Raw genomic sequence first — 8659 nt, forward strand, 5'->3', positions numbered from 1 at the left:
TCACCCACAGGTCTGATTCTGCAGACACGATATGTCTGACACGAATGAGTGTGTGACAAGTTTAGGTTCAATCTTGTCTTGGGCTTCAAAAAGGTGCAGCCTTGGAGCCTGGTCATTGTTGAACTCCCCATGCACTCCTGGGTGCTGCAAGTTGGTGAGAGGCATCTCCTGCCTGGTCCCAGCCCTGTGCTCAGTCTTCTGCTCATGAGATTGCATCATGGGTTGCTTAAACTAATTAAAACAGCAAGGAACTGACCCCACATGGAGCAAATGGGCCATTTTCTGTTAGTTTTTCATCAGGGTAAAACTACTTGTGGAAGTGTCCATCCAGAGCTGCCATCAGGAAAGCTGGTGAGGGCAACCGCCATGCATGAGGACTGAGAGAAGGATGTGCAGATGTGACCTCTGGGGATGTTGGCAAATGCAGACTTTCCCAGCAGGGTGGCTTCCTTTATTGCCCTGAAAGTTCTGGGCAAAAAAACTCCCAATGAGATACAAAGCCTGCTTTAAAACCTTGTTGGATAGGCTCCATTGGTGGGGATGTGGGGCAATCTAAAATCTGCTTTCCAAACACCGCTGTGTTATCAGTTGCACAGGTACAGTGTACACAAGGTTAATGAAGGCAGGATAGGAGGGGATTAGTAATGCATTGCAAACAAGTTTGGGCTAAGTGGCTTAGGGTTCATCCTGCCCTGCTTTTAAATACCGATTTCTGCTGTTTTCACCTTCCAAAATACATAAACTGTTGATTTTGATTAGTAAATGAATTTATCCAGATAAGCTTTAGCCATCTGCTAACAGCAAGACGCGCCCCACCACCTCGTCCTTTGACATTCAGAACTAAACTTGTGTGGTTTTGGTGCAGGGGTGGGAATCACAGTGTGTCCATGCTGATGTGCATTCAAACCATCAAACATTCAAACAGAGCTCCAGCCCTGGGAACCCCATCCCTGGTACGAGCACATGTAGCACGTCCTCCCTCTGAAAACCTGTCCCGAGTCCTATAACGAGACTCAGTCCTATATATGAGACTCAGTCTCACAAACCAGTAGCTGATGGGTCCCCACCTATGTTGCAGAAGACTTTCTGGTACTCAGGACTTTGTGGTGGCAGCTAGGTGCCACACAGCAGTTTCCATTTTCATAGCAATTTCCAGACCAGCTCTGTTTAGAGTCATTAATAGCAAGAATAGAGAGGGTAGGATCCCTCAATTCATGACTTCTGTTTTGCAGGGAGAGGTTGTGTTTCATCTCCTGAGTGTGAAGGAAATAGGAGGAAAACAAACAAACAAAGAAACAAACAAAAAATCAGGAAGGATGCCATGCATCTGGAGACCCCAGGGGCAGGAGGCAATGTTTTTGTTCCAGGAGCTTTGCAGCTCCTCTTGGACTGCAAATTTTTCTACCACTTTTCTTAAGATCCCACTGTTGGAGCATCTTTGCTGCTTCTGCTATTCCCCAGACCACTGACTATGAGCTAACCCCAAAATTAACAAAGCTACTCTTGCAAAATGGGCTTCAGAAACTTCATCACCTCTGATCCAGGGTTCCTTATTGCACAGGGAAATTTGCTCAAAACCAACAAGGACAGAAAAATACTTTCCTCCTATGGGAGCTTATGTCCAAGCCATACATCAGAGCTCCTGAGAGGTACATCTGAACACGTGTTTGCTAGGCTCACCCAGAGTCCTTTCACTTGACCACCAACATATGACTACTACGCAGAGATGGATGGAGAGAACGGAACCCTTAGTTCCAATTGCCTGGATCTGGAGATCCTTTGCAACTGTTTTGGTCCAGAGTAACTAATAATAGAAGAATAACTATTCATAGCTGTTCTGGAAGAATAGAAGAAATAATGAATAACAGAAGTCAACTAAAGCTGTGCTGGCACAGTTTGGATGGGAAGAAACCACATTTCTTCAGGCTGAGCCTGGTTCTTCTCTTTAGCTTTGAGTTTCTTACTACTATTTCCAATTAGAAAGGGCAGTTGTGTTGCAGCTAATATTCAACGGGAAGCTTGAAAGTGTTCTTAAACTCTTCTATAAGCCATGAGCCCTGCTTGATTTGATTATCCAAATCCACCAAAACTCTCAGCCACATAGTGGATTCAGAAGCAATTTAAGAGCTCATTACCTCTAATTTGTTTTTAATTCTTTTCTCTGAAACCCAGAGAGCTGCTAGCAGTCTCTGAGTGATTACAGGGTCTGCTCCCGGTAAACAAAGCTCCTTGGAAGGAGGCAGAAACCTATCAGTGGGACATGGGGGCTATTTCATGCCACTGTGTTTGGGCTGTCTCCTTGCAGCATCTTATCCAGATGGTGGCTGTGCAAGAGTGAATGGTGGCAGCCAACACCCTACACATGAGCAAGTTAAGACATTTCCCCAGTTTATTAGGACATTTGGGGCTGATGAGCTTTTCTGTCCTGGGTGACAAGGGATCAAGTTGGTTTTGTCCTTATAACAGAGGCTTTCAGCACTTTCATCTACCCTGTCCTCCATCTGTAGGACTAAACGCTTACTTGAATAAAAATCATTCAACTTAATATAGGTAAAATGTAGGGAAGTGATGCACCTGTGATGTAGGGAAGGGGAGTCTATTTGACCAAATGGTCTTCTCCTGGTTTTGAACTTGGATATCCTCCACTCTTAAGGTCAAGGGTGAATCTTCATCCTTTAATATCTATGTGTCCAGAGCAAGGTGAATCTTCTCCTGCGCTAAAATGAATTATCCTGTCCCCCCATCCCTGACCAAGAGTCCCTCCCCAGCTTTCCTGTCCCCCCTGGCAGGCCCTGGCAGCTCTCCCCGGGGCCTTCTCTTCCCCAGTCCCACCACCCCCAGCTCTCTCAGCCTGGCCCCACAGCAGAGCTGCTCCAGCCCCTGAGCATCCTTGTGGCCTCCTCCAGGCCTGCTCCAATGGGTCCATCACCTCTCATCTTTTCCCTCCCATAAAGTGCTGCTCATCCAGCAAAACCTGCTGTATCCTTGATATCAACCTCTGTGGTGGCTCTGGTGGAAGGGACAAAGCAGACAACACTGAAAACGGGCTGGTGGAGCCGTAACGGGGAAACGCCATCTCCATTAAAGAACAGCAGCTGCAACAAATAGGAAAACCTATGTTTAAACTCTGAACCCACTTCCTAAAAACCCTCTCCATTCTCTGTAACAGCTGGAGATGGAGATAGCCATTTGCTTTCCCCAAAAGGTGATCATTTCTGGGGTTAAAAACATCAAATCTAACCCAATCTCCTTTATGGCCTAGTGCTGGGGCAGCCCACCCCAGGAGGTGGCAGCCTCGCACAGCGCAGGGCTCTCAGGGACCGGCCTGATCCCACCCAGCAATTCAGAAAGAGAGTAAAATATTTATCTGCAGATATATTTGGATCTGATTTTTTTTTTCCTCTTTGTATCTGAACGATCTCTTTCTAGCCTTGCCTGCACAGCGGTTTTCCAGAAAAATGAGACCTTGCATTCTTGTCTTCTTTCTGACTTAAAGCCTGCAGGGCTGTGGTTATTTTTTTTTCCTTCTTTTCCTTTTTTATTTTTTTATTTTTCTTCTCCCACAGTGGAAAAAAAATAGAAAATAAATTACTGGTAAATGCTTTAAAGCTGATCCAAGGTTCCTGGTAAATAGAAATCATTAAAATCCAGTGTGTTTTACAACGGCAGAGGTGAAGTGAATTTGCAGAGTGTGTATTCTCCCTTTCCCGTTCTCATATTATGGCTTGCTCATAATATTGAACCAACCTTTTGGCCACAGACATGCTGGGCCTTGCCCCTGTTGATCAACAGGGATTGAAAAAGATGCCCGGACTGCTTGCATTGAGGTAATGAAATAGGAATCCGAGGGCAGCGGAGAGAAATTTGGGAAGCTCCCATTCTTACTGCTAAGGCCAGGGCTGGCTTTTCCCCAAATTTAGTATTCTGTCTGGGAGAATATAAAATAATGAGTGCCCTGCTACTTCCCAGGGGAAACTCTTGAATTGCATTAGACACTTTACTCCCAGACTGAAGTTTTCCTGTCCAAAGCTGACCTTAAAAGAAGGTGAAAAAGAAAGCAGAAGGAATGTGTGACAGTTTTGATATTTTCTGGTGGGCAGAAAAGATTTTTAATGTCATCTGTTTTCTTTGGGGAGGCAAGGGGGTGTTGTTTGTGTGTTCGTTTTGTGTAAGAAACACCAGAACTATGGACTTCAGTAGCAAAAACCTGTAGAAAATGGGAAGAGAAATGGAGGATTGCTCACAGCCTGCTCTGCAGGCATCAGAGATCAATGGGAAAGAGATGCTCAGGCATGAGGTTGGAAAAGTGTGGTGTTTCGGCAGTCGCTCATTGAAGGGAATGAAAGTTGGCCCAGTAAAAAGAGAAAGCAGCTGCTGGAACAGCAAGGAAATGTTGCGAGACACTGGGTTTTATAGCAGCATCAAAGGTGGCTCTGGAACAGGAGGAATGCTAACGCCAAAGAGATGCTAGGAAAAGCCACACTGCCCTATTTCTTGCAAATGAGGAGGAGGAAAAACAAAGGGCCCTATGCAGAGGGCTGGGAAAAGTTGCTAAGAAGCAGAGTGCGTGCTGCCAGACTTTGGCTGGGGTTTTCCAGGGTGCATTTTTGCTGCCGGTAAGGGAGAGGACTGAGCAGAAGTCAATAAAGACAGATCCGATGCTGTGTTAGCTTGTTTGCCTCTAAAGCTGTCCCCGTACTAAACAGAGCCAGAGCTTGAGTACTGGGTGCAGTTGTGGGCACCACAGTATTAAAAGGGCATAAAAGTATTTAGAGAATGTCCAAAGGGTTACAAAGACGGTGAAGGGTCTAGAGGGGAAGACGTATGAGAAGTGGCTGAGGTCCCTTCGTTTGTTCAGCCCAGAGCAGAGCAGGCCGAGGGGAGGCCTCATGGCGGCCTGCAGCTCCCTCATGAGGGGAGCGGAGGGGCAGGCGCTGAGCTCTGCTCTCTGGGGACAGCGACAGGACCCGAGGGAACGGCATGGAGCTGGGACAGGGGAGGGTCAGACTGGGGGTTAGGGAAAGGTTCTGCACCCAGAGGGTGGTCGGGCACTGGGACAGGCTCCCCAGGCCAGCACCAAGCCCGCAGGAGTTCAAGAAGTGTTTGAACAACGCTCTCAGACATAGGGTCTGATTTTTGGGTAGTCCTACGTGGAGCTAGGAGTTACACTCGATGTTCCTTGTGGGTTCTTTCCAGCTTCGGATATGCTACAATTCTAAATACGAGAGGTTTAGCAACCATCCCTAGTGGCAAGTGAAATGGGGAGCTGGGAAATAATGTCCCCACTCGTCACATGAATTGCTGATGGTCCTTCAGGTGGTGGCGTCTGGAGGTTGTTCCTGAGCAACATGGACAAGAAGGTTCAGGTGTTTGCAGTTGCAGCTGTAGGAAATGCCACCCAAATCTGACTCAGCTGCTCTCTGAGATCTGGGATGGGAGAAGGCGTACTGGGAAAATGGGTCAGTTGTGGGACACCAGAAATATTGGTGGCTTCCACGTGGGTTAGGAGGTTGGATCGCAGAAACCCCTGGAATTAGCCAACAGAGGATGGGAAAAGTTAAGAACAGAGTTTTCAAATAGACCTGAGGACTCTGAAGTAAAAACAGGGGATAAAGCGAGACCTTCCTCCTCTATAGCCCTCTGCATGCAGGTGAACCTGGTCCACTTTTATCCTACACAGATGATGCTACACAACTTGTGGGGGATGACCCAGCTTTGTTGGGGCTGGCACAGTGCTGGCACGTCTCTGTCATCACCATTTCTGAGCTGCTTTTTTCTTTGCTGATCTCATACGAGGGGTAGGGCAGTGGGGGCCATCGTCTGAAATTAAAAGGCCCCCAGGGATAAAGGAGAGCTGGCACGGCTCTGTTTCGCACAAGGGGGAGTAAACATATGGAATAGGTTAACAAGTGAGGTGGCTGAAGCCGTGCTATAAATAAGGCTATAAATAAGTTCAAGAGGCATGTCGACAGGCTGCTGGGAAAATATATATATAAAAAAAAAAAGCTGGTGGGGAGGAAGGGGGTGAGGATATGAGGATGGTGGTGGAGGGACCCAAAAGGCAAGCTTATGATAAAGGGAAAATTAGAGGGAGAAGCAGTCTGGCCTCTTCTTGTTCCAGCTGGGCTGTGAGTCAGAAGAAAGAGCTGTTTCTGACCGATGTGTCTGAATCAGCAGTGATCAGCCAGTGCAGTATATGGCAGGTTTTGTCCCTAAAATTGGAAGGTGTTGAAGAGAATCAGCCCTGTGGTATAAGAAATGGAGTGTTACAAGATTTGTTTTTTTTTGGAGCAGCTCTGAGGGGTGGAGGTGCAGTTTTAGAGGCTTGTATACTTGGAAATATGTCTGCAAGGTGGTGAAGTCTCCTACAAGGCTTTCTGATGAGAAGGGTGAGGGCACAGGGGGAAGGTCCACGGTTCTGGGAAGTGGTGGCAAAGTGCAGTGTGTCCTCCACCACCTCCACAGATCCCCTGCTGCAAGGAAATGAAGAGAAGTCACAGCTTGGTGGAGCGACGCTAGGTGTGAGCCAAATGGGCAGAGAGGGGCTGCATTGTGGTGGTACCTTCAGGATGGTGAAGATGCGGAGATGAGACACTGGTGTGAGAAAGATCAGAAATGACTCCTGTCCCAGCCCCCCAAAAGACCAATTTATCTGTTTACAAGGATATGTGGTCAACAGGCTTGGGGAGAAGGGAGAGGTGGATTCAAGTAGACCATTTGTATGTAGTAGATGTTTTGGGAATTACCTTGGCAAACCAGAAACTTCAGGAAATAAAGTGTGACCAAACTCCACCAAAGCCAAGCCACCAGTTTCCAAGATTTAAAATCATTTAAAGTCTTTTTTTTTTTTCACTGCATGACAGCCTTCTCTACTATCTCTGCTTCAAAAAATCCCAGTGCTTAAATCAAACAGGTAACAAGTCCTGAGCTTTGCAAGGGAGGATGTTTCTAAAAATCCTCACATGGATGAGCATCCCCTTAGCCAAATGGAGAAAACATCCTATACCGGGACACTCACAGAGCCAGCCAAATGGGTTTTATCAGCTTTAGCAATCTCCATTTTGGCTGCCATGGTGGGAAATGAGCTGGGAATCTCCAGAGTGAGAAGCCAAAGTTAGTTAAACTGGGATTTTAAGCTACAATAGTGTTGAGTTGCACTTACAATGAATGCAGCTGATGGTTTTGAGGTGGTTTTTGGTGCTTGTCCTGACACCAAGCTCTTGATGTCTGCTCTGACTGCCTGGAGCCTGGCATCATCACCAACATAAAGGAGTCATTTACATCCCCTATATTGCTTCCTTCAAAAATAAAGCTCTCTTGCTACTTAAGCGGGCACTAAGGTGATCTGTCTGTCTTGGCAAGTCTTCTGCTGAGTTGGGACTTACCTCCCCACATTGGTCGTAATGGGACTTTCCAAAAATCTAGGCAAAAGAAGTCCCAGTTTGGGGATATTATAGCAAGCTCTAATAGATGGGATCTGAGCAGCAGATCAGTCTAAGAGGAAACATATCTTTGGTGAAAATTCCTGGTGAAAATTTAGGAACTGAAGGAACATTTATGGCAATGACGCCAGTGCCTGCGAATGCTGAGATGTCTGGGCAGGTAGGTGGGGTTTTTGTGAGTTGCTGTATTTTGTGGTTTCCTAAATTCCAGCTCAGCTGAAAGGTGGACACCTAAGTTCCTTTGCAGATTTGGGTCCTGAAGCCTAGGTTTCAGTTCAAAGTTTTCTCTATACATGTCCAGAAAGTAGCTTAAAGTGATGTTAGCCTGTAGCCATCACAGCCCAGTGAAAGCATCATCAGATGGTTCCTCAGAGTTAATTCATGCATTCATTATTAATGTGTGCCTGGAATTTCAATTTACTCTCATTAAAATGTGATTGATGGTAAAGATACAGCCGATTACGGTCACACCGCACCGTCTCTTTCCTTGCACTCAGCAGAACTTGCCCGATGCTGCTTCATGGGCAAAGTCAGGCCTTTTGCTTTGCTTTCTGTGCAAAAGAGAGGCTTTGGCAGGAGGCTTGCTGGCCTCTCTGTAGTAACTGCTCTTCTTTGCCTTCTTTTAAAATAGAGAGTGCTGTTAATTCCTTGCCAGTAGCAAATTAGGCTGCAAATTGACAGAAATGGAGAGAAATGCAGTGAAAACGCATGAAATGCCACTGCTGGGCTTGCGGTTTTAAATCAGGTACCGGCAAAGGGATGCTTGAGGGGGTGATGTTGGTACCCCAACGCCCCAGGCTGGCCGTGAGGACTTCTTTGATGTTCCAGGGACCGGCCTCGCTGCGCCGCGGCCACAAGCATCCCCCTCCAACTGCGGGCGGTGATTTCCCTCGTAGCCTGGCCGGGCTCCAAGCTACGCTGGGAGCCAAGCCCTGGCCTGCAGTTAGCCAGGAGTTAAGGCCTCATTAGTTTCTTACTCCCGTGTCAGCAGGCTGTTAGCAGGCTCTGAATTGGCAAACCGGCTTCTGGAGACCAGCCAGCTGACAGCCGTGCTCGGGCCTTGGTCTCCTGCAGCCAGTGTTGGTGCCGTTCAGGAGAGGCATTTTGTACACATCCCTTGATGCTGGTTCCCTCTCCACGCTCCTTCTCCTCCCTGAGGAACCTCCTCACGTTAGGTTTCTGCAGCAGAGAGTCCTGGGAGCTCCTGGCCAGTCTCC

The sequence above is a fragment of the Netta rufina genome (assembly GCF_964035555.1).
Source record: "Netta rufina genome assembly, chromosome: 1".
Taxonomy (NCBI): Eukaryota; Metazoa; Chordata; class Aves; order Anseriformes; family Anatidae; genus Netta; species Netta rufina.